Raw genomic sequence first — 26,435 nt, 5'->3', positions numbered from 1 at the left:
CTAGGGCCAGATTTCAAAGGGAATGCTTCCAGTTTTTGCCCATTCAGTATGATATTGACTGTAAGTTTGTCATAAATAGCTTTTATTGTTTTGAGATATGTTCCTTCAATATCTAGTTTATTGAGCGTTTTTAGCATAAAGTGCTGTTGAATTTTGTCGAAGGCCTTCTCTGCATCTATTGAGATAATCAGGTCCTTTTTGTCTTTGGTTCTCTTTATGTGATGGATTATGTTTATAGACTTGTATATGTTGAACCAGGCTTGCATCCCTGGAATGAAACCTACTTGATTGTGATGGATAAGCTTTTTGATGTGCTGTTGCAATTGGTAAGCCAGTATTTTATTGAAGACTTTTGCTTCTATGCTCATCATGGAAATTGGTCTAAAGTTTTTTTTTTTGTTGAGTCTCTGCCGGGTTTTGGTATCAGGATGATGTTGGTCTCATAAAATGATTGGGAAGGATTCCCTCTTTTTGGATTGTTTGGAATAGTTTCAGAAGGAATCGTACCAGCTCCGTTTTGTATGTCTGGTAGAATTCAGCTGTGAACCCTTCTGGACCTGGACTTTTTATGGTTGGTAGGCTATTAATTGCTGCCTCAACTTCAGCCTGCTACTGGTCTATTCAAAATTTCAACTTCTTCCTGGTTTAGGCTTGGGAGGGTGCAAGTGTCCAGTAATTTATCCATTTCTTCCAGGTTTACTGGTTTATGTGTATAGAGTTGTTTGTTGTAATCTGATTGTAGTCTGTATTTCTGTGGAATCAGTGGTGATATCCCCTTTATTGCTTTTATTGCATCTATTTGATTCTTCTCTCTTTTCTTTCTTATTAATCTGGCTAGCAGTTTGTCTACTTTTTTAATCTTTTCAGTATGCCAGCTCCTGGATTTATTGAATTTTGAAGGGTTTTTTATGTCTCTATCTCCTTCAGTTCTGCTCTGATCTTAGTTATTTCTTATCTTCTGCTGGCTTTTGAGTTTTTCTGATCTCGTTCCTCTAGCTCTTTCAATTTTGATGATAGCATGTCGATTTTAGATCTTTCCTCGTTTCTCATGTGGGCATTTATTGCTATATGTTTTCCTCTGGACATTGCTTTAAATGTGTCCCAGAGATTCTGGTACATGTGTCTTTGTTCTTGTTGGTTTTGAAGAAAATCTTTATTTCTGCCTTCATTTCATTGTTTATCCAGTAGACAGTCAGGAGCCAGTTGTTCAGTTTCCATGAAGCTGTGTGGTTCTGAGTTAGTTTCTGAAGTCTGAGTTCGAATTTGATTGCCCTGTGGTCTAAGAGACTGTTTGTTATGATTTCTGTTCTTTTGCATTTGCTGAGGAGTGATTTACTTCCCATTACGTGGTCAATTTTAGAGTAGTGTGATGTGGTGCTGAGAAGAATGTATATTCTGTGGATTTTGGATGGAGATTTCTGTATATGTCTATTAGGTCTCCTTGGTCCACAACTGAGTTCAAGTCCTGGATAGCCTTGTTAATTTTCTGTCTCATTGATCTGTCTAATATTGACAGTGGAGTGTTAAAGTCTCCCACTATTATTGTGTGGGAGTCTAAGTATCCTTGTAGGTCATTAAGAACTTGCTTTATGTACCTGAGTGTTCCTGTATTAGGTGTGTATATATTTAGGATCATTAGCTCTTCTCTTGCATTGATCCTTTTACCATTATGTAATGCCATTCTTTGTCTCTTTTGATCTTTGTTGGTTTAAAGTCAATTTTATCAGAGACTAGGATTGCAACTCCTGCTTTTTTTTTTTTCTCTGTATTTGCTTGGTAAATCTTTCTCCATCTCTTTATTTTGAGCCTATGTGTGTCCTTGCATGTGAGGTGGGTTTCCTGAATACAGCACACTGATGGGTTTTGGCTTTTTATCCAATTTGCCAGTCTGTGTCTTTTGATTGGGGCATTTAGTCCATTTACATTTATGGTTAATATTGTTATGTGTGAATTTGAATCTGCCATTTTGATGCTAGACAGTTGTTTAGTTGATGCAGATTCTTCATTGTGTCACTGCTCTTTACCATTTGGTACATTTTTAGAGTGGCTGCTACTGGTTGTTCCTTTCTATGTTTCATGCTTCTTTCAGGAGCTCTTATAAACCAGGCCTGGTGGTGATGAAATCTCTTAGCAATTGCTTGTCCATAAAGGATTTTCTTTCTCCTTTGCTTATGAAGCTTAGTTTGGCTGGATATGAAATTCTAGGTTGAAAGTTCTTTTCTTTAAGGATGTTAAATATTGGTTCCCACTTTCTTCTGCCTTGTAGAGTTTCTGCTGAGAGATCTGCTGTGAGTCTGAGGGGCTTCCCTTTGTGGGTAACCTGACCTTTCTCTCTGGCTGCCCTTAGCATTTTTTCCTTTATTTCAACCCTGGTGAATCTGACAATTATGTGCCTTGGGGTTGCTCTTCTTGAGGAATATCTTTGTGGTGTTCTCTGTATTTCCTGGACTTGAATGGTGGCCTACCTTGCTAGGTTGGGGAAGTTTTCCTGGATAATATCCAGAAGAGTGTTTTCCAGTTTGGATTCATTCTCTCCATCACATTCAGGTACACCTAACAAATGTAGATTAGGCCCTTTCACACAATCCCATATTTCTCGGAGGCTTTGTTCATTTCTTTTCACTCTTTTTTCTCTATTCTTGCCTTCTGATTTTATTTCATTGAGTTGATCGTCAATCTTTGATATCCTTTCTTCTGCTTGGTTGATTTGGCTATTGAAACTTGTGTATGCTTCACAAAGTTCTCATGCAATGTTTTTCCGCTCCATCAAGTTGTTTATATTCTTCTCTAAGCTGTTTATTCTAGTTAGCATCTCATCTAACATTTTGTCTCGGTTCTTAGTTTCTTTGCATTGGATTAGCACATAATCTTTTGGCTCTGAGAAATTTGTTATTACCCACTTTCTGAAGACTGGTTCTGTCAATTCTTCAGATTCATTCTCCATCCATCTTTGATCACTAGCTGGTGAGGAGTTCTGATCCTTTGGAGAGGAGAGGTGTCCTTGTTTTTAGTATTTTCATCCTTTTTGCACTGGTTTCTTCCCATCTTAGTGGCTTTATCCACGTGTGGTCTTTGTAGTTGGTGACTTTCGGATGGGGTCTCTGAGTGGATGCCCTTTTTGTTGATGATGAAGCTATTTCTCTCTGTTTCTTAGTTTTCCTTCTAACAGTCAGGCCCCTCTGCTGCAGGACTGCTGGAGGTCCACTTCATACACTGCTTGCCTGGGGATCACCTGCAGGGGCTGCAGAACAGTAAGGGTTGCTGCCAGTTTCTTCTTCTGTTATCTTCATCCCAGAAGGGTACCTGCCAGATGTCTGCCTGAACTCTTCTTTATGAGGTGTCTCTTTGGGTATATAGTGGTTGGGGAGCTGCTTGAGGAGACAGTCTGTCCCTTAGAGGAGCTCAAGTGCTGTGCTGGGAGCCCTGTTGTTCCGTGCAGAGCTGCTGGGCAGGTACTTTTAACTCTGCTGCAGCAGAACTCATAACTGCCTCTCTTTTCCCAGGTGCTCTGTCCTAGGAAGGTCAGCTTTATTTATAATTTCCTGTCATGCTGTTGCCTTTTTTCATAGATGCCCTGCCCTGCACAGAGTATTCTAGTCAAGACTGCCAGCAGAGGTGTTGCTGAGCTGCTGCAGGCTCTGTCCAGCTGCTGTGTGAACTGCCTCGGTAGTGGCGGACTGTCTTGGTAGCGGTGGTTGCACTTCCCCAGACTGAGCTGGACCACCCTGGGTCCAGCTGTGCTTCCTGCAAAACTCTCAATCCAGAGCATTTCAGGTTGCTTGTTTTGTGGGGGTGGTACCCACTGAGCCACATTGCCAGGCTCCCTGTCTCTGCCCCCTCCCTTTCAGTTGAGTGGGTGGCTCTGTCTCCCAGGTGTTGCAGGCCAGTTGAAATGGCCACCCAGATTTGTGTGAGCTTCTGTGTGCCAAGCCAGCACCAGCTGAAACTGCTGTGCTGAAAACTCATGGTGCTTTTTGGCCCAGGAATCTCCTGGTCTGTGGGCAGTGAAAATTTGTTTGGAAATGCGATAGGCACTCACCCTCTGCATTGTTCTTGCTGAGAACTGCACTTGGAGCTGTTCCTATTTGGCTATCTTGGATCAAGACTCTATCTCTTAAAAATAATTTTTTTAAAAGATAAAATAAACAGGCATTGTGTCATGCACCTGTAACTCAAGCAACTCTAGAGGCTGAAGTGGGGAGAACCCCCTGAGCCCAGGAGTTCAAAGATGCTGTAAGCTATGATTATGACACCACACTCAAGCCTGGGTGACAGAGCAAGAACATGAATACATATATATTTCTTAAATTGTATATATATATGTGTGTGTATATATATTTAATTCCTAAAAGATGTAAAGCCCAAACTGAATCTGATCAAACATTCTAACAAAGGGACAGAGCAAGGAAAAAATCTTAAAGACATGAAATAGGATGGCTCATTGAAGAACTGTGTATACATTCTGTTCAGTTCTAGAAACACTGAAGCTCTGGTAGTTTTGTGGCCACCTTTGTTTTAGTAGCCTCCCCTTGAATATTAATAATAGAACGTATTAAGATACCTGTACCCTACAACACCAAGACTTTTCTGATTGGAACCAGATCCAAAAGATATTGGACAATCTATGTGGGTCTGACCAGTCTGAGGGCCAACCTTTTGTTAGCTATGTAAGGCCAGGTTTGTGTTGTCTTCACACAGCTCAAAGTTCCAAAGAAATTATCTCTATATAATCAAATATTTAGCAAAATATCAATAGGCATAGTATACAAAAACCCACAGCCAACCTCTTGTTTCTTAGAACATGATTGTGTTTAGAAAACAGCCCTAAGAAGAGGTGATCAAGCAAAAATTAAGACGTTTCAGTGGAGCTAAGTCCAATAAGATGGTGTTCTTATAAGAATTAGAAATTCTCTATAAGAATTGGAAATTTGCACACAGAAAGACATAAGAATTACGTATGCACAGAAGCAGCCTCATGGGAGCACAAAGGAAGAAGACAGCTATCTGGATGCCAAGCAGATAGAACGCAGAACTGAAATTCCTAACACCTTCATTATTGAACTTGAGCATCCAGAACTGTGAAAAAGTAATTTCTGTTGTTTAAGAATAACCCGTCTTTTCTAATTCTGTGAAGAAAATCAATGGCAGCTTGATGGGGATAGCATGGAATCTATAAATTACTTTGGGATTCATGGCCATTTTCACAATATGGAATCTTCCTATCCATGAGCATGGAACGTTTTTCCATTTGTTTGTATCCTCCCTTATTTATTTGGGCAGTGATTTGTAGTTCTCCTTGAAGAGGTTCTTCATATCCCTTGTAAGCTGTATTCCTAGGTATTTTATTCTCTTTGTAGCAACTGTGAATGTGAGCACTCATTATTTTACTCTCTGTTTGTCTATTACTGATGTATAAGAATGCTTGTGATTTTTGCACATTGATTTTGTATCTTGAGACTTTGCTGAAGTTGCTTACCATCTTAAGGAGATTTTGGGCTGAGACAATGGGGTTTTCTAAATATACAATCATGTCATCTGCAAACAAAGACAATTTGACTACTTCTCTTTCTACTTGAATATCATTTATTTATTTCTCTTGCCTGATTGCCCTGGCCAGAACTTCCAATAATATGTTGAATAGGAGCGGTGAGAGAGGGCATCTTGGTCTTGTACTGGTTTTCAAAAGGCATGCTTCCAGCTTCTGCCCATTAAGCATAATATTGGCTATGGGTTTGCAATCTTAAGCAGAAAGAACAAATCTGGAGGCATCATGTTACCTGACTTCAAACTACATTACAAGCCTACAGTAAACAAAACAGCACGGTACTGGTACCAAATCAGATATCTAGACCAATGGAACAGAACAGAGGCCTCAAAAATATCATTACACATGTACAATCACCTGATCTTTGTCAAACCTGATAAAAACAAGCAATAGGGGAAGAATTCCTATTTAATAAATGCTGTTGGGAAAACTGGCTAGCCATATGCAGAAAACTGAAACTGGACCCCTTTCTTACATCTTATACAAAAATTGACTCACGATGGATTAAAGACTGAAATGTAAGACCTAAAACCATAAAAACCCTAGAAGGAAGCCTAGGCAATACCATTCAGGACATAAGCATGGACAAAGACTTCATGACTAAAATACCGAAAGCAATGGCAACAAAAGCCAAAATAGTCAAAGGCATCAAATTAAACTAAACAGTTTCTGCACAGCAAAAGAAACTATCATCATAGTGAACAGTTAATTTACAGAATGGGAGAAAATATTTGCAATCTATCCATATGACAAAAGGCAAATATCCAGAATCTACAAGAAACTTAAAAAAATTAATAAGAAAAAAAAACATCAAAAAGTGGGAAAAAGATTGAACAGACACTTCTCAAAAGAAGACATTTATGTGGCCAAAAAACATACGAAGAAAAGCTCATCATCACTGGTCATCAGGGAAATGCAAATCAAAGCCACACCAGTTAGAATGGCGATCATTAAAAAGTTGGATTCAGCTATGCTTGTGGAGACGTGCCTTTAATGACTAAATTTTTAGTTTTCAAGTAGACCTAGAAATCCCATTACCGGGTATATACCTAAAGGATTATAAATCATTCTACTATAAAGACACATGCACACATATGTTTATTGCAGCACTATTCACAATGGCAAAGACTTGGAACCAACCCAAATGCCCATCAGTGATAGACTGGATAAAGAAAATGTGGCACATATACACCATGGAATACTATGCAACCATAAAAAGGATGAGTTCATGTCCTTTGCAGAAACATGAATGAAACTGGAAACGATCATTCTCAGCAAACTAACACAGGAACAGAAAACCAAACACTGCATGTTCTCGCTCATAAGTGGGAATTGAACAATGAGAAGAGGAGGGGAACATCACACATGGAGGGCTGTTGGGAGGTTAGGGGTTGGGGGAGGGATAGCATTAGGTGAAATATCTAACGTAGATGACGGTTTGATGGGTGCAGCAAACCACCATAGCATGTGTATACCTATGTAACAAACCTGCATGTTCTGCCTATATGTCCCAGAACTTAAAGTATAATAAAAAAATAGGAAAACTTTTAAAATAAAACATATTTGACAAGTTTGCAAGAGACAATATCAATTTGTTTGGAGTTAAATTACCCTTATTCACCAGCAGTAGTCCATTAAAAGGTATAATTACAAAAAAAAAAAAAATCCTTTTTTTATTATGAATAAGAACCATAAACTGATTATGACTAAGCCTCACAAAAGTGTTTTATGATGTTATGTATTGTAAAATTACATAGCTATAATACTTTACTGAAGGATTTAACTATTTTGATATGTAAAAGTTAATTTTCTACCTTCAATTATGTTCAAATTAATTCACATATTCAATGAAATTCTAACCAGAATCTTAAAGAAATTTATTTTCAAGGTTGACAAAATAATTCTAAATGACAAATAAAAATTAAATATTCAAAATAAGATCAGACAATTATTGAAAAAGAAAATTAAAGTAGGGGTATTCAGCTGATAGCAAGATTTATTAAAATTATTTATTTAGTGGCTCATACTTGTAATCCCAGCACGTTGGGAGCCTGAGATGGGAAGATCACTTGAGTTAAGGCATTCAAGACAAGCTTGAGCAACATAGTGACACCTTGTCTTTAAAAACATCAAACAAATAGTGACATGCACCTTTAGTCCTAGCTACATGGGAGTCTGAGACAGGAGGATTTCTTGAGCTCTGGAGGTGTAGGTTACAGTGCCACTCCCATCTGGGCAACAGAGCAAGACCTTGTCTCAAAAAAAATTATTTAAAAAATTAAGACAATGAAAGTTGTGACCCAGAAATAAAATTGATATAATAAATAATAAGTCGGTGGATCAAACTAAGGATAGGCTTGGTTAAACTAAGCCATTTATTCTTATCACACAGGAAACTCTGTATGTGATTGCAAGAGTCATTCCAGTCATAATTTATCTCTGAGTAGTCACAAGTTATGAAGCAAGCTGGTCTCTAGGCTCAGATCACATTTCCACCTAAGTCCTGCAGACTGTTGCTTGGAGGTTGCCCTTATAACCTGGCCTAGAGACTAAAGGAGCATGTGTTTCCCTGCAACAATTGTAATGCGGAAAACATGTGGGAGGACGGGGAGGCACACGGCTATTTGCTGGAACAGCAGACCAGAACCTGGGTTGGGGCCCAGGGCTGATCTGGTTAAGCTTCTACAGAGCCTACTAGGTAAGTTGTGTTCCCCCTTGCCTCACTTCTGATTTTAGACTGACAGAAAAATCCTTAGCATATCCCAGTGATACTTCCATTGAACTTAGGGCTGGTAGGGAGTGAAGTTGGGCAGTTTGGACAAATCTGTCTACATAGATGTCCTATATGGTCCAATTCCGTTGGCAAACCTCAAAAGTGCAGAAAGCTAAACCAAAAATAGATAAATGGAGCTGAAACTAAAAAGCTTCAGCACAGAAAAAAAATCAACAGAGTCAACAGACCATCTACAGAATGAGAGAAAATATCTGCAAACTGTGCATCAACAGGGAATAATATCCCAAATATATAAGAAACTCAAACAACTCAACAACAAGATAAAGTGGACAAAGAACAGAAATGGACATCTTTTCAAACAAGACATACAAATGACCAACAGTATATGAAAAATGTCCTATATCACTAATCATCAGAGAAATAAAAATCAAAACCAAAATGAGATATCACCTTAACTCAGTCAGAATGGCTGTGATTAAAAAAAAAAATAGAGGCCCGGCACAGCGGCTCACACCTGTAATCCCAGCACTTTGGGAGGCTGAGGCAGGCAGATCATGAAGTCAAGAGATCGAGATCATCCTGTCAACATGGTGAAACCCCGTATCTACTAAAAAAATACAAAAAAATTAGCTGGGCGTGGTGGCGCGCGTCTGCAGTCCCAGCTACTCGGAAGGCTGAGGCAGGAGAATTGCTTGAACCCAGGAGGTGGAGGTTGCAGTGAGCCAAGATTGTGCCACTGCACTCCAGCCTGGCACCTGGTGACAGAGCGAGATTCTGTCTCAAAAAAAAAAATAGATGTGGGTGAGGATGTGGACTAAGGAGAACTATTAAATACCCTTAACAAAATGTAAATGATTATAGTCTCTATGAAAAACTGTATTTCTCAGAGAACTCAAACTAGAACTACACTAAATCAAGCAATCTTATGACTAGATATACACCCAAAAGAAAGGAGATCAGTATATGAAAAGTATATCTGCACTTCTGTTTATGGCAGCAACTTTCACAATAGTTAAGATAGGACTTCAACCTAAGTATCCATCAATAGATTTGTGGATAAAGAAATTGTGATACACACACAGACACGCGCGCGCGCGCGCACACACACACACACACACACACACACACACACACAAGACAATACTACTCTGCCAAAGAAAAAAATAAAATCATTCATTTTGCAGCAACATGAATGGAACTGGGCATGACAGGTGATGTGTTAAGTGAAACAGGTCAGACACAGAAAGTCAAATATAATGTGTTCTTACTCATAAGTGTGGTGTTAACAAAAAAGAATGCATTTACATAGATGTAGAGAGTGAAATGACAGTTAATGAAGACTTGGGAGGCTGAAGGGGAGGGAGAGAGGGAAAGAGTGAGACATTAATTAATAGATCTATTAATTAATTTATGGCTACCCTAAATCCCTGAATTACTCAGTATGCAATCTACGCATGCAACAAAATTACCATTACACCGCATATATTTATTTTTATTTTTAAAAATTATTTATTATTATTTATTATTTTTATAATAATAAATATTATTTATTTATTGCATTTTAGGTTTTGGGGTACATGTGAAAAACATGCAAGATTGTTGCATAAGTACACACATGGCAGTGTGATTTGCTGCCTTCCTCCCCTTCAACTATATCTGGCATTTCTCCCCATGCTATCTCTCCCCAACTTCCCACCCCCTAGTGTCCCTCCCCTATTTCCCCAAAACAGACCCCAGTGTGTAGTGCTCCCCTCCCTGTGTCCATGTGTTCTCATTGTTCAACACCCGCCTATGAGTGAGAACATGCAGTGTTTGATTTTCTGCTCTTGTATCAGTTTGCTGAGAATGATGGTTTCCAGGTTCATCCATGTCCCTACAAAGGACACAAACTCATCGTTTTTGATGGCTGCATAATATTCCATGGTGTATATGTGCCACATTTTCCCTGTCCAGTCTATCTTCAATGGGCATTTGGGTTGGTTCCAGGTCATTGCTATTGTAAACAGTGCTGCAATGAACATTCGTGTGCATGTGTCCTTATAGTAGAACGATTCATAATCCTTTGGATATATACCCAGTAATGGGATTGCTGGGTCAGATGGAATTTCTATTTCTAGGTCCTTAAGGAATCGCCACACTATCTTCCACAATGGTTGAACTAATTTACACTCCCGCCAACAGTGTAAAAGTGTTCCTATTTCTCCACATCCTCTCCAGCATCTGTTGTCTCTAGATGTTTTAATGATCACCATTCTAACTGGCATGAGATGGTATCTCAATGTAGTTTTGATTTGCATTTCTCTGATGACCAGTGATGATGAACATTTTTTCATATGTTTGTTGGCCTCATGTATGTCTTCTTTTGTAAAGTGTCTGTTCATATCCTTCGCCCACTTTTGAATGGGCTTGTTTGTTTTTTTCTTGTAAATCTGTTTTAGATCTTTGTAAATTCTGGATATCAGCCCTTTGTCAGATGGGTAGACTGCAAAATTTTTTTCCCATTCTGTTGGTTGCCGATTCCATCTAATGACTGTTTCTTTGCTGTGCAGAAGCTGTGGAGTTTGATTAGGTCCCATTTGTCTATTTTGGCTTTTGTTGCCAATGCTTTTGGTGTTTTGGTCATAATGTCCTTGCCTACGCCTATGTCCTGAATGGTTTTGCCTATTTTATTCTATGGTTTTGATGGTGTTAGGTCTTATGTTTAAGTCTTTAATCCATCTGGAGTTAATTTTAGTGTAAGGTGTCAGGAAGGAATCCAGTTTCTGCTTTCTGCACATGGCTAGCCAGTTTTCCCAACACCATTTATTAAACAGGGACTCCTTTCCCCATTGCTTGTTTTTGTCAGGTTTGTCAAAGACTGGATGGTTGTAGACATGTTGTGTTGCCTCCGAGGCCTCTGTTCTGTTCCATTGGTCTATATCTCTGTTTTGGTACCAGTACCATGCTGTTTTGATTACTGTAGCCTTGTAGTATAGTTTGAAGTCTGGTAGTGTGATCCCTCCCTCTTTGTTCCTTTTGCTTAGAATTGCCTTTGCTATGCAGGTGCATATATTTATACATATAAAATCTAAAAATAAATAGATTTCAAATATAAGAATACTTTCCAAAAATAAAAGAGAAGGGGAAGAATGAGAAGGAGAGAAAGAGGAAGAGAAAGATCCTGTGGCCATAGAAGAGTCAATTAGGTATAGAGCAGTCAATAAGTTCAGAGAAAACTGGGCTTCATACAAAGGAACATGACCACATTCAAAATTAGGATTTTGTTCTTATGGTGTAAAAGAAGTGAAAATGAACTGGAAAATATACACATGTAATATGATTATTGAATAGTTACAGTGGGGAATTGATTGTTGGGTAACAATAGATTTGCTGTTTGGGTAAGGTAGAAATCAGGCTTGCTTAGATGACAGCGATGATTGTAGTGAATAAATGGCTGCAGTAGAAATGTATTTTGCAGGTTGAGCTTTAAAATGATAGCATAGTCTGTTTGACCTGATGTAATCTGATGAATGAGGAAGAGTCAAGAATGACTCACAGTCAGCTTAATCATATAGATTAATATAAATGCCGTTTACCCAGAAGAAATAGAGTTGAAAGACAATGAGCTTGTCTTTGGGAAGCTCAGGTGGGAAGCGGTAGAGGTAGCAGAAGCCCTATGAGACAGTGAGAGACCCTGAGAGATGCTGATAAAGTGTTCCGAGAAGAATGATGTGTTCAATAGTGTTACATTACTCAGAGGTCAAATAAGATGCAACACTGAAAATGGACTCCTGGATTGACTGGAACGAAGGTCAAAGATGACTGTCACAAAATTGGAGGACAAAGTATGAAAGCCTCTGTAATGAATGTGGAGGACAAATTGGAGGTGAAAGAATGGAAGCTATACGATGTTTCAAGAACTTTTGCAATAAGGATGGCAAACAAACAATGTGATAGTAAGGAAGTATTTACAGCTGTAGGAAGACCTTTGTTAAAATGGGAGATGTTTCATCAGGTTTGTGCTGATTGAAATAAACTCATAGAGTATAGATGTTAAGATTCCAGAAACAAGTGCTCAAGCTGCCCAGTTCTCTGGGCAACTTGTTTGTGATTGGTCAACTTGGTGGTGGTTGTAATGAGATTATTCTGTTCTGATTGTTTTTGAACTTCTTAGTGAAAGCCCGTATGCTATCAGCTGAGACAGATGCAATATTCTAACACTGAACCATTTTTACCATTCTCTTTAAACATGGTGGATTATTTTCAGCAAAGGATTGACTTGTTTATACGCTTCCGAGAATTTTTTTAAAGGAATATCTTTGCAGGTCTCTATATTTTGATTAATCAGCCTCACAGAATAAATTTGGAAACATGTTAACCTGTTTTATAACTTAGAAAAAAATGAAATTAGAATTCCCTTTTGTTACTCAGCTACAAATTCGACATGAAAATGTTCTGTGCTCACTGACATTGGCGATTACAGTGAGAGCTGCTTACAGAGTTTCCTGTTAATTCCTCCATTTATATTAGGTTATTTGATATTCACTCTTTCCTCAACTTCTTGAGCCACATCTAATAACATATTACGTAAAGTAATATCAATGTCACTGAAATTTTACGTCAGAGGACTTTTACATAATGTTATCTTATTCTTTCAAAAATTCACACATCAATAATTAAATTTCCCTTCTTACTCAGTAGTTAGCATTGTTTTCTGATACTTTTAAAAATGGAATTACAAGAAGCATGCATCTTTTATTTAAAAAAAAATAGATTTTCCATCTCTTATAAACTAGGTTCTTTTCTGTTTTCTCATACTAGATACTTTAATTTTGGTGGCAAATTAACATTGATATTATGCTGGCAATATTTTAATATATTAACTAATATGTTACTAATCTGTTATAGGACTAAAAGAAGCTTGAATTTCTAAGTGACCTAATATCTACCAATATGGATGACATACAAGCAGGCACTAATTTAAAAAAAAAACTAACTAGTTTTTATAAATAGGCTAGTTAGAAGTAACATGCTAAAAAAATTAATAGAACAAATTATCTTATTTTGTTTGAAAACCTGGGGAAAAAAACAATGCCAGAGACAACTGTAATTCGATCTTTGTTAAAGCAATTTTAAGATTTTTTAGTTTGAAGTTTTTAATTCCTCACAAATTAATGTCAGCTGTTCTTTCCTAAATTTTTTACTGGGAGGCTGACATGCCAATCTTTTAAATTTTTATTTATATTACATCCTTAGTCTTCATCCTTTAAGATAGTCATTTTTGGTTATTCTCCCTTTAGAAGAGGAAACTGAAGTTCTGAAAGTTCTGTCACTTTCTATGAGACCAAAGCAACAATAGCAAGGAAAAGAGTTAGGCCCAAACTGAAATCTGAGAGATTCCAAATTCTCAGCCCCTTAAAATTCTGCTGTCTCCTTGATGAAATCCATTCAGGTTTTCTTTAAGAATGGTGACAATCACAGGCTGGGACAGAACTGATCAAAGATATAGCTGGGGAAAATGGGTAGAGTGGCTTCTGGGGAGTAGAGGCATAAAACAGCATACATTGCCCTAGAAACAAAACCAGTTGCATTGGAACTTGATAAAACCTTGTCTCAGCTTCTGGGACTTCCTTGCATTTGGTATGTTTTTCTCATTTTCTTAATTACTAGAATATCAGTAAATGAACCGAAAAAAGAATTTTAAATTTAAATGTGAGCTGTAGAGGACAGAGAGAGAAACAGTGAACTCCTTCCCCAGGCAGCTGGCTTAATTAGAACCAAGGAGGAGAGAAGCTTGCTGGAAATATCAAGGAGAAGGGGTCCTGGATGATGTCCTTATAACATGTTCATAGCTCTCAGATTCCAGACTCACAAACACTCAGGAAGAGATACCAAAATCAGAATTGCAAGCTGATTATTTTATTGGTATATTGAAGTTAGAGCATGACCATATTGTGTTTTGGCATTTGAAACACTTATCTTCTAACTCATTTCCTGAAACAAGAAAACAAGGAAGATTATAGAAAAGTCTTGACATGGCAGGAAATGTCTAATCCCTCACTGCTGTTACTGCAGTGAGGGAGATGCGAGCCCATCCTGTTGTCCTCTCTCCCCTCTGCCTCCCTCCTCTTTTGTAATATCATCTTTGTTCACTCTTTTCATGCCACTGCACATAATATGCTCTAAAGAGTTGCTTATGTAAGGAATTGAAAAGATTTTGTTAAGTGGTTTATGCTTTGTTGCTGTTGGACATGTTCAGGGTTATTTTCACAGATATGGGCATGGCAACATATCTTGTAATAGTGAGAGCGTGAAACCAGCCTCCATGTCCAGTGACATGTATTGGTTAAAGAAATCATGGCACAGCTAAAAAATAGAATAGTATACACTTGTAAAGACAAACCAAAATCACTGAAGAGATCTATATACCTTTCTGAACTCATGTAGAAGGTTTCTAAGAAATACATTTTTTCAATGGGTAGCATTCAGATCTGCATATAAGGTGTGGTATCAGTTTTGAAAATACAAGCATTATATATATTTATTTAGCAATAAATATTTCAAAAAAGAAGTTCCAAAGTGTACAGAGTGAGGCTTTGGAAAAGGGGAGAGGGAAGGAATTATGAGTTATGCTGTTACTATTTAGCTCTATACATTTCTATTCAGTGAAATTTTTTTTGTTAGCTTAATTATGTACTAATTTAAAAGAAAGTATTTTAAAAATGATACACCATTTAACACCTGAAAGTCCAAGGACCATTTAGCAGCCATACTGGACTTGAAAGGCTGGTGTGAGGCAGGACTGAGCAAGGAGTGTTCAGGTGAGAACTTTAAATAAATGGGAGGTCTTTGAGTTTAAGGAAAGAAGACAGAGTGCCAGACGGAGAACATGGTTCTAAGTCCTCATTGTCAACCATTCATAGGAGAGGTAATTTGAAGACAATGATTCTCAAAATCAGAACTGCCTTCAAGCGATTGTTTAAAAACAAGGTCTTGCTACCCTACCCCAGACTATCTGAACAAAAATCTTTAGAAATGTGTTCCTGGACAAGGCAATATTAACAGGCTTTCAGTGGATTCATTGACACAGTGAAGCTGGGGAACTGTAGTAGTTGGGGCCTTTGATGGAGTTTAAACTGGAATCATACCTGTCATTGAATCCTAGATTACTGGGGAGGCTGCCCCTGTTGTGGGGGTGGTCCTTGTGGCTGTCCTGGAGGAGGTGGTGGACCATGGTGGTGGTGGTGGCCTCCCTGTGGCTGTGGTCCTTGTGGCTGTCCTGGAGGAGGTGGTGGACCACGGTGGTGGTGGCCTCCCTGTGGGTGTGGTCCTTGTGGCTGTCCTGGAGGAGGTGGTGGACCACGGTGGTGGTGGCCTCCCTGTGGGTGTGGTCCTTGTGGCTGTCCTGGAGGTGGTGGTGGACCGTGGTGGTGGTGGCCTCCTTGTGGGGGTGGTCCCTGCTGAGGACCCTCATCCTGGTTTCCATCACCAGCAGGGGGCCTAGGTGGGTGTCCTCCAAGAGGTGGTTCCTGACTCTCCTCATCTGGGCTCTGGTTAGAGCCCCCTTCATCTGCTTGAGCTGAAACCAGAAGAGCTGAGCTCAGTGCTGGAAGACCCTCCTGTCTTCATACGTCTCTGTGTTCACCACACGACCCGTGTCTCCCTGACCTGCCTTCAACTGTCAGCCTCCTGCCTTTCCAGGGCTTCCTCATTAGAACTCCTCTTAATTCGCATGAGGGTGATGAAAAATCAAATGGCTTTGCTCATGGTCCCCAGAATCAAGGTTGGGAGAAAACTGCTTCTATCTCTGGGGGCACTAACATTAGTCAATTCCTGAGAAGAAAGTCATGATAAGAAGACACTGGAGAACTGCATCCTTTGCAGCAGTCCCATGTCTCTACAAATGCAAATCTCACTCTCTTACTGTCCTCGTCCAAACTATTGATCAATTTTTCAGGAAAAAAAAAGGAGACAAGTTTACTGAGAATTTATTTGGATTTACCTGATATCAGTGGGGGAACGTCTTCTTGGCTGACATCTAGAAAAGAAGTACAGGATGATGGGAAAATTACTTCATGAATCTTTCAGGGCTCATAGTGTTCTATGAGGAAAAGGGACTGCTGATCACACCCTGCGCATCCCCTAAGTGACCTCATCAGCCACTGTCTGTGATGCTACTGGAAGCGGAGGAAGATGTGAGGGGAAGCAGGGTTGTTACTATTCTGAGCATCAACCAGGAACTCAACATACAAGGGCCCCTGTTTTGTCTCCCTGTGATTCCTCAAGCCTTAGTGCTTATTTAGTTCAACTGCCCTGAGTATGTCAATGTCATACTTGGGGATTCTTCTGCCCTCTTCTATAAACATGTTGCTGATGTTTGCGAGCTTTCTCAATAAGGGCCACCAGGAAAAACCATTTGGATACATACAATCCTACACATGCCATTCCCAGCACATTGAAATACTACACGTAGGGGAGAGAAAAATGACAGCTTCACTCTGATTATTCTCTCTCTCTGTAGACAGAGACAATGTTTTACCCATTTCTCTGTCTCTGCAGTAGGTCTCATATTTGTTTATATTCTTCACTGATGCTGATCCACTGTACAGCAAGGCCAGCATCATCCCTGTATACTGAGAACAGTACAGGATCTTCACAGCTGGACTTCCCTGAACCTGTCTTGCATTTTCCATTGCATCTTTCATGGCAGTCCCATGTCTCTATAAATGCAAATCTCACTCTCTCTCTCTCCCCTGGCACAAATTATTTATTGGGTTCTATTTGTGAAATAAATTATGAGGTCTTGCTGAGGAATGAGGGCACAACAGGTCTTCTGATCCTTGGCATGAGAACTCCGCAGTGCCATCTGTTTTCTCAGCCTCCTCTCTTCCCTTCACTATCCCCCTCTATAGCGTGAGCTTCTAAACCCCAGTCAGAGTCACAAGATCTTGCCCCAATTTGTCTTACCTTCACTTACGCTCTGAGCTGAGCTCACGGCCAGCAGGGCCACTGACAGCAGAATCACAAGCATCTTGCAGGAGGCTCTGGTGTTGCTCCCAGCTTTGTGCTGGGAGAAAACATGGCAGCTCCCTTTATAAAGACAAGCAGAACAATGGCACATTTGAGCTCCCTACAGGGTGGGCTTCATCACCTCCGAGACTGGGTTCTGCTTTGCTTACTTCAGGTCAAGTGTATCCCTCACTTCTTTTGGGATTCTAGCCCAGCAGGAAGGGTTGGGTAGAATGCTGTGTTAATTAAATTTCTAAAATGTACAAGTATAACTTGGACAAAGGTGTTGACCGAACTGTGTCCAAGCAATCAATCAACACAGTGTCAGAATTGAACTTTAGATATCGTTTAGTTTCAATCTGTTTGGTAGACTGCTATTCTGCTTCCCACTGTGCTTTTCGTCTCTCTCTATCTCTCTTTCTCTCTCTCTCTCTCTCTCTCTGTGTGTGTGTGTGTGTGTGTGTGTGTGTGTGTGTCGAGGGTGATAGGTAGCAATCCTACAGCTAACAGTGAAGATAGTCAATGTCTCTGACTCATTTTATAGCCGATTCCATCTCTCACAACGTGTGTGTATGGATATTGTCACATTTAGCTACACTTTTCATGTAGTAGAGATGGTCTCTGCTTATCTGTGAGATGTGTGGACACAGCACACTCCTGGGCACACACAGAAGACAGAAAACTGCTCAGCAGCCTGCTCAGGCTACAGGAATTGTCCAAGCTTCTGTGGATCTCAATCCACTCAGGCAAGCCTTGGCTCTGTACAACACAGGAAAGCTAAATAATTGCATTTTATAAATATCTTTAGGGATTATTAAAGCAAAACTGAACACAGAAACCACCAAGGAATTTCTAAACCTGAACAAACTGAAATGTGGTTCCCTCAGTTAGCCATGTGATGTCATATAGCTAAGACCTCCACTTTCTCCAGAATATTCTATAGAATTCATCCTCTGCTTCATTTACCCCAAGAAATATTGTGTTCCCCACCACTGATAATTAAGTGACCACAATTTCACATTCAACTAAGATTATTTGATATGCTTATCCAAGCCTCAACTGCAGTGATTGGGCTTCTGTTTTTTACTCAGTATTTACGTCACCTGTTTCATCAGAGTGTCATTTCACACAGATGATTTTTTCTATAATATTTTAATACTCATTCTTTCTCACTTTATTTCTGGCAATTATTTGTTGATACTTAATGAGACTACTTTGCCACATGTAGTTTTCTTCCTATATCTGTTATGTTTTTCCCCCACATGACTTTTGAAAGATGTCCTTTAATCTTCTAAATAATGGTGTATGGTACTCCTCACTATCTTTATTTTCACTTTTGTCTGTACAGTTGAACAATAAACTATTAAGTTTCCAAAAAGCGCTTTCAGTGTCCTGGATTGGTAGCTCTCTTCTCAGCTTGGATTGCTCCATAATACTTAGAAATTTCCTGTTCATCAATTCAATAAAATATACTAGTCAGTATCACCAGTTGCCAGCAACCATTTCAGACCTGGGTAATTTTTTGCTTTTTGTATATGGTTACTTTTAGGTTGAGGATAGCTTAGTTGGAGGCATGGCTGGGAGGCCATTTGACAGGAAGTCATAAAGACAAGCCCCTAGACAGGTGTGCCTGAGTGGATCCTCTGCTGTGCATAGGAGCGTCTGGTCTGGCCCTTCTGAAGTGTTGCAGATAATAATACAGGAAGGCTTCCTAACAGAACTGGTTTTGCTGCAGACAGTGTTGTTCTTGTAAGGGAGCCAGGCAGATCGGTATTTTCCGTGGAATAAATATGGACATATTTGAAGAGTGATTACATTCTTAATTGGTAACTCTTCTCTGGCACTGTAGGAAGTGGATCAGTTCTAGTTGGGCTTTATGAGTTTTATCATAGGCAGAGCATAGTTGCTTGAGCCCACCAGGTCCCACTGTGTTACTGGGATTATTGTCTCTGGTTTCACCAGATATTGTTTTCCATGGGATCTGGAGATGAACCGTTCTGCCTAGGTGACTTCAGGTCAACCATCATGACACAAAGGAAGGTCAGAGAAAAGGAACAAAGAGGAATGCCAGCCAGATTTTGCCTGATGATGTGGGCAACTGAGCATGCTTCAGGCCTGGTGCAAGAAAGGTTTCTCCTTGGCAGGAGGGTCAGGAAAAGAACAGGTAATGCCCCTAAAGGTCACTTGCTGACACTGGAAAAGGTCCCTTCTCTTACCTTTTCCAGGGTCAGCAATCAGTAAAAGAGGCTAGTGTATCAGAAATGCGTAAATATCGGCTATGCACTCACCAGATATGTCAAATAGAGAGGTGATGGAAGAGCTGAAAGGTCCACTGTCTGTGAGTGAGGGTGGGTGGAAGGGAGAGGCAGGACTGCTTGTGGGGGCTGGGGCACCTAGAGGTGAGTGGCAGCCCTTAGCGCTTCGCTTGCCTTCTGCTATGGATGTTCATTTTCTGAGGTCCTGAAGGGTGGGTCTTCAACATGTGAAATTTTAGAATTCATCTCTCATAACACATCCCAACATTTTCTCAGTCTCTGACAGGTGTTTACGCAGTGGTTCAAAAACACTCACTCCCTCCAGGCTGTACCCATTAGCAGATATAATTGCCTTTACTTTCAAAATACACCCCAAATATGATCACTTCTATGGTCTTTACTAGAACGTGATTGTTCAGCCCATGATGCTGTCTCCTGGAGGACTTTAACAGCCTCCAGCTGCTCTTGGTGACATTCTTCTCCCAGCACATCCCATATCTGTTGCCTCACAACAGTCAGAGTGATCATTTAAGTAGAAATTAGATTATCTCACCCTTGTGCTTCAAATCCCCTGGTTTTCCTTCTGCGCTTGTGAAAACTTCCAAATTTCATGCCTCAGCTCTTTTGCACTCACATGCCTCACTCTTTTCTGAAGACTCGGAACCTCTCTGAATGGAACAGAAAGCGGAATATTCTTCAGCCTTGCCTAACTCCAATTTGTCTGGAACACTAAAGCATGGTTTGCCAGCAAAGATGAATCCTGGCACAGTGGATAAACTTCTGCTGAGAGTGAATGAATTGTATCGAGTTGCTGTGGTCTAGCAGTTTATGTGAATTGGAAGAATTATGGTATTCATTGCACCAACTAAGCATTCTGATAATACAATTGGCAAATAAACACAATATCTCTGAGTCTTCAACTTTGCTTTGATTTGTCTAAAAGCTTTGGTTACACTATCATGGTGGTCTTCTATATTTTTTAATTTGATGTTGATGTTCCATAAATATACAATATGATTTCACAATTAATTTACTGTATTTCTATTCTTTCCACCTATCCTAGCCAAATTGGTTATAATAGAAAACATTTATTGAGCATTTACTATATTCCACTTAATCATCCAGGTCATTTTATTAGGGAGATAGGATTATTATTACCTTAATTTTATAGATGACATGACTAAGTTACATACCAATGTTCTTATAAAGGTAATACGTGGAACAGAAGGCGGCAAGTTCTCCGAGCTTACTGTGCTCCACTATTTACTTGCTATTCATTCATTCATTACTACAATATGAGAGGGAATGAGGCTCAAAGAAGAAACATAAGTTCTGGTATTAGGAGATTATCAAGGTTAAACTTTCCTAAGACTTTTAACAGGTGAGGTGAGAAATATATTTTTCCTGAGTAAATAAATTTGTTTTAAATCATAAGCACATTTACCTAGGCTTCCATTAACCTGTTTTCCTCCTTGCCTTCATATAAAGATACTCATATGATTAATTCCTTTTTCTTGTGATTATGAACATCCTGTTCATACAGATCCTCTATGTGCCTTCATAATACATGCAACATGGATTTTTCTGCCAAGCCATATTAGCTTTGGCAAACTTTGTGCATACCCTTTGCAATGGACTGAACGTTGATTCTCGTCACAATGAATGTAAAATTTTAGAAATTCAAGAGAGAGACTGGTTAGAGATTTGTCTGTGAAAGACAAATAAATCTATACCACTTGTATAGACTTAAGTCTTCTGCCTGAGAGTGTCTCCCGTATCTTGGCCTCAGAGCTGGTGTTACCAAAACAGGTCAGGGTCACTGATTTCATTATCCAAGGTGTTATCCAAGTGCATGGTCTCATGACCAAGAAAATTAAGGAGTGTGGACACAAGAGGGTGAGATTGGAGCAACAGTTTAATAAGCAAAATAGGAAAGCTCTCTGTAGCGGAGAGGGGAGTCCAAGTGGATTGCCTTTTTTATAGTCAAATCCACAGGCTTTTATAAGAAACTGCTCTCATGTCAGTAGCTATTTTTCTTATCTATAAAATTGTCAGCTGGGTGGATTGGCTCACGCCTGTAATCCCAGCACTTTGGGAGGCTGAGGCTAGTGGATCACAAGCTCAGGAGTTTGAGACCAACCTGGCCAACATGGTGAAACCCCATCTCTACTAAAAATAGAAAAGAAAATAGCTGGGCATGGTAACTAGCACTTGTAATCCACCTACTTGGGAGACTGAGATAGGTGAATTGCTTGACCCGGGGAGATGGAGGTTGCAGTGAGCCAAGATTGTGCCACTGCACTCCAGCCTGGGCTACAGAGCAAGACTGTCTGGAGGGGTGGGGAGAAAGGGTGTCTGCACAACTCCATCTTATACATGTAGTTTTCTAAAGAAGGATTTTGTTAACGTGGTTAATGAATGACTCACTTTGTTTGGATAAAAACATATGTTTTATCTTAGAGAAAAGATTTTGCTCCTCCTGCTTAAGAACTAAAAATTACTACTGTATTTTGTTGATTTCAAAGTGCACATTTTGGAAACTGGTATGTGTGGCACATTGCATTTTCCCAAGGATGATCACAATAGTATTTTTCATCTTATATTATCTTCTTACAATGGGACCTTGACATCCTGTCTTAAGGGGGTGAGGTATGACTTCCCCACTTAAACTTGGGTGGAACTTTGTTACTGCTGTGACCAATAGAATATTTCAAAAGTGACGCTTTGTGTCTCTTGAGTCTGGATCATAAAAATGTCTTGCAATTCCAGCTGGCTCTCTAAGGGAACTGCCACATGTTACGAGGAAGCTGTGAGGCAGAGATGTAAAATTTGTTTTCAAAAAATAATTGAATGCATCACTGTCCCCAAAGAACATAGAATAACCAAGTTTTCTTTAGTGGTTGAATTATTATCTGTATCATATGTTGCATTTCTATGCATGGATGGCTATGTAGCTAAAGCTTCATTCATCATCCCTTTGTACGTAGTATGGTGACATTTTAGAAGTCTTAGCTATTTTTATACTTACAATAGCCCTTTGATTAGTTTTTGTCATGAAGTTCACTCTTCACTCTTCGGATGAAATTAAAATTTCAATATGAATGAGTATCATTCCCAAAGCCACATACTTTATAGGTATCAGTAGAGTTAGGAAATTCCATGAAGAGAGAGGGAGAGAGCAAGAAAGAGAGAGAGAGAGAGAGAATGACAAGATAACCTTATTCATCAGAACAATTTAAAATACATAAAATCAAATAACAAGAATTGCAGAGGATCCAGTTGAAGAAGAAAGACCAAACTTTGATGAAGATTATACACTATAATCTGAATACATGTAAGTTTCTAGAGAGGAAAACGCATTATTCCAAAACCACCAATTTGGGTGTTCCTGTGTAAATTGATTACGACATTATCCTCTCTTCATGTCTGGTTTTGGCTTTTCTGATTCACAAACTGATAATTTTCAATTTGTCATCCCAGGTCCACAATTTTGTTACATTCGTTGTTTACTGTCATCTCCTCTATTATTCTGTGTCCTTGGGTATTTCTTTACTATTATTGTATAGGGACATGGGAAAACAGCAAAAATAAGTACATGTGTTCAATGCACTGTGCATTCCAATACTCTTAGGATAAAAGGGCAAATATTACAGTTGCAAACAGCTTCTTCAAATGGTCTATATATTCACTTTCTTTCTTTTTGAGGGGATTCAAGTTACTTTACAAGGCAGACTGCTATTACTGTGTTCCTAATTTTAACAGAAGAATCTGCAGCCTTTCTTACTGGATGTATTGAAGAGAACATGACCATGAGTTCATAATCAGATGGTTATTCTTCACAAGGCTATTGAATAAACTCAACCTATCTTTGCAACCCTAGAAACAATTTTAAGTGACAAACATTGTTTTTTACTTTAATAGGCTAATAAATGTGGTTTTATATAACACAAGTACAGTTTCAAGTCTACAAGTTAAGCATGTGTACAATTACCAAAACAAACATCTGTATATGATAAGAAAAATGTTTTGGGCAGGGCATGGTGGCTTACACCTGTAGTGCCAGCCCTTCAGAGGCCTAGGTGGGCAGATCATCTGAGGTCAGAAGTTTGAGACCAGCCTGGCCAACATGGTAAAACCCCACCTCTACTAAAAACACAAAAATTATCTGGTGTGGAGGCTTGTACCTGCAATCCCAGTTACTCGGGAGGCTGAGGCAGGAGAATCGCTTGAACCTGGGAGGCAGAGACTTCAGTGGGCCAAGATCACACCACAGCACTCCAGCCTGGGCAACAGAATGAGACTCCATCTCAAAAAAAAAAAAAATGAGAGAGAGAGAGAAAAAGAAACAAATATATTGTGTGACTCTGTTTTTATAGTTTTATTGAACAATTGAAGGCTTATTTCATAAGCATCCAAACAAGATTGACATATTGCATTTGGTCAAATTTCAATTATCTATGAAGCAAATGAAGGTTGAACTTTTGGGTCCTGCATCTTTAAGGCCTCTTTCAAGACCCTGCTTAGGCTGAACAGAACACAGGTATGTAAAAGCCTCATGAACCAGCAGTAGTCATCTTTCTTCCCACTCCTCCACTCAAGCTCTCAGCTTTATTCATTTTGCTGTCTTTCGCTTACTCATGGAATCATCACATTTCACTGTCCTCTGCTTCCCAAAGCAAACTTCAAGACCTTCAGGCATGTTTGAGGTTTATTTGAGAAGAAGACTTGGCCCTCATTTACAAAAGCACATTTCTAACTAATTGGATTCTTATGCTACAAATAATGGTATCTTCCAGCACTGCTCTAAATGTACCGTGGGATTGCAGATTGTAGATGGAGGAATCTAGAAAGTTTACTTTAGTGGTGGCTGAAGGGCCTTTTGAAATGAGATTGATTGTGTGGCTTTAAATTCTTGCTCTTCCACTTGGTATCTCCTATGCAAAACACTCCCTGCGACATGGTGTCCTCCCTCAGTATTTGCAGCGTTCCTACTTCCCAGTATGGAATGAATGGTTGGTGTCAGCTATGTCTTCCTTACTTTACAGCTCATGGATAGGTCAGGAAAATTCTCATGTTTGACCACAAGAACAAGACGCAGCTTCATGGTCCAAATCCATCTGGTCATTTCTGCTAGTTTCCTGGCCCCACCTCTTTGCACACCTGCCTGCCGAAAGATGCTACTGACTCTGACAGTCACCAACACAGGGAGGATATTTGATTTTAATAAGAAGAGTAGTTTCCCCAGAGGTTTTATCCTTTGAAGGAAGACATTTATTCCCTCATTGAGAGTATATGTCACTGCAGTTTATTCTGAAGAGCACATGACTGGAACCCTAGGTACAGCTATAGATTATTGAAATTTTTTCTTTATTCTTGGTCTTTAATTTTTCTTGGGAGGGATTTCAGGATGGATGTAGGTGGCCCTCTGGAATTCTGCCCCCATGTTGTACCCTTCTGTATTACTTCATTCTCACGTTGCTATAAAGAATCACCTAAGACTGGGTAATTTATAAAGAAAAAAGTTGTAATTGGCTCACAGTTCCATAGGCTGTACAGGAATCATGGGAGAGGCCTCAGGGAACTTACAATTATGGCAGAAGCAAAGGGGAAGCCAGCAAGTCCTGCATGGCTGGGGCAGGAGGAAAAGAGCTACACACTTTTAAAAATCCAGATTTCAAGAGAATTCACTATCATGAGAACAGCAAGGGGAAAACTGCCCCTATAATTCAATCACCTTCCACCAGGCCCCACCCCAACACTTGGGGATTACAATATGATGTGAGATTTGGGTGAGGACACAGAGCCAAACCATATCAACTTCTCACCCAGGCATCACGTTCGCTTAGCTGAGTCCACTCTTGGGGAGTAGAGAGAACATGGTCCTAGCTCACGAGGACACATCCAGTTCACCTGCTACTCTTAGGAACTTCTGAGTATGAATGGATCAAACCTTTATCCAAACCCTTCTCAGTAAGTGCTTTTGCACTCGATATCCATTGTTAGGTTATTAGAAGTGACACAGTGCCTTGGTAGGTAGGACTGGGAAGTTTTTGATGCCACAGATTCAATGGAATCCTTTATTTATTAATAATGGAGATGCCTGATAACAAAATGCTAGACACATGTTGAATAGTTCTTAATTGAAAGTGCATTCAATTGCAGATAAAACCAGCATCTGCACAATCAGCAGAGTCCGTTTCAGTGCCTGTTTTGTTATTTTTGTCTCTATTGCCCCTGATATCTTACTAGGGATTTCAAACCATTTTCAAAAGTCATTTTAATGCACAAAAAGTTCTAAACCAGACACTTCCAGACGCTGATATCAGCTATAAAATCTAACACGGATCTTGCAATCTCTTTTCTTCCTGTTTCTTCCAAGGCCTATTGACTTGATTATCAGTCACCAGATAAACATAAGTGCAACAGGGCCTCTCTCCTGTTTTTGAAAATTCCTTCCTTCCTCTCTTTCAAAAATGTGGATTCCAAACCAATCCATAGAATCTTATGTAAAGGAGAGCCCATGAAAAGCCATCACTCTTTCTGATGTATTGAAGCCTAGCAGGCTCTGAAACAGGAAGTCCAGTTTTAATATTATATCTACTCCTGACATTTTTGCAAGCGGCAAAGTAGTTTCTTCACACAGTGTGAATATCTTATTGAAGCCACAAGAAAGGGAGAGAGGATAAAGAATTATACCTAAAAAAATTAAGTCGAGAGGATCCAAGATGGCCGTTTAGGAACAGCTCAGGATTGCAGCTCCCAGTGAAAGCGCAGAGGGTGAGTGGACACCGTGTTTTTATTGCCAACAGACTAGGAAACTCCCGGGCAGAGGTGCTCCACGGTCACAAGCGCGGCTGTGCCGGCCAGCGCCGCTGCTTTGCCCCGCGCGGCTGCTTTGTCGGCGCCCCGGAGC

General features: G+C 39.7%; 1 long non-coding RNA gene across 1 annotated transcript; it reads right to left on the bottom strand.

Moving 5' to 3' along the window:
• Positions 1 to 14,158: 14,158 nt before the first annotated feature.
• LOC108295830 lies at positions 14,159 to 15,494 on the bottom strand. Its single transcript, XR_005198281.1, has 2 exons — positions 15,407 to 15,494; positions 14,159 to 14,252 (listed from the first exon to the last, which is right to left on the bottom strand). It is a non-coding gene; the product is annotated as an uncharacterized LOC108295830 (long non-coding RNA).
• Positions 15,495 to 26,435: the final 10,941 nt, after the last annotated feature.

The sequence above is a fragment of the Cebus imitator genome, unplaced genomic scaffold (genome assembly GCF_001604975.1).
Source record: "Cebus imitator isolate Cc_AM_T3 unplaced genomic scaffold, Cebus_imitator-1.0 Scaffold660, whole genome shotgun sequence".
NCBI lineage: Eukaryota > Metazoa > Chordata > Mammalia > Primates > Cebidae > Cebus > Cebus imitator.
The sequence above is the reverse complement of the archived record's forward strand: the minus strand, read 5'-3'. Positions and strand labels throughout refer to the sequence as shown.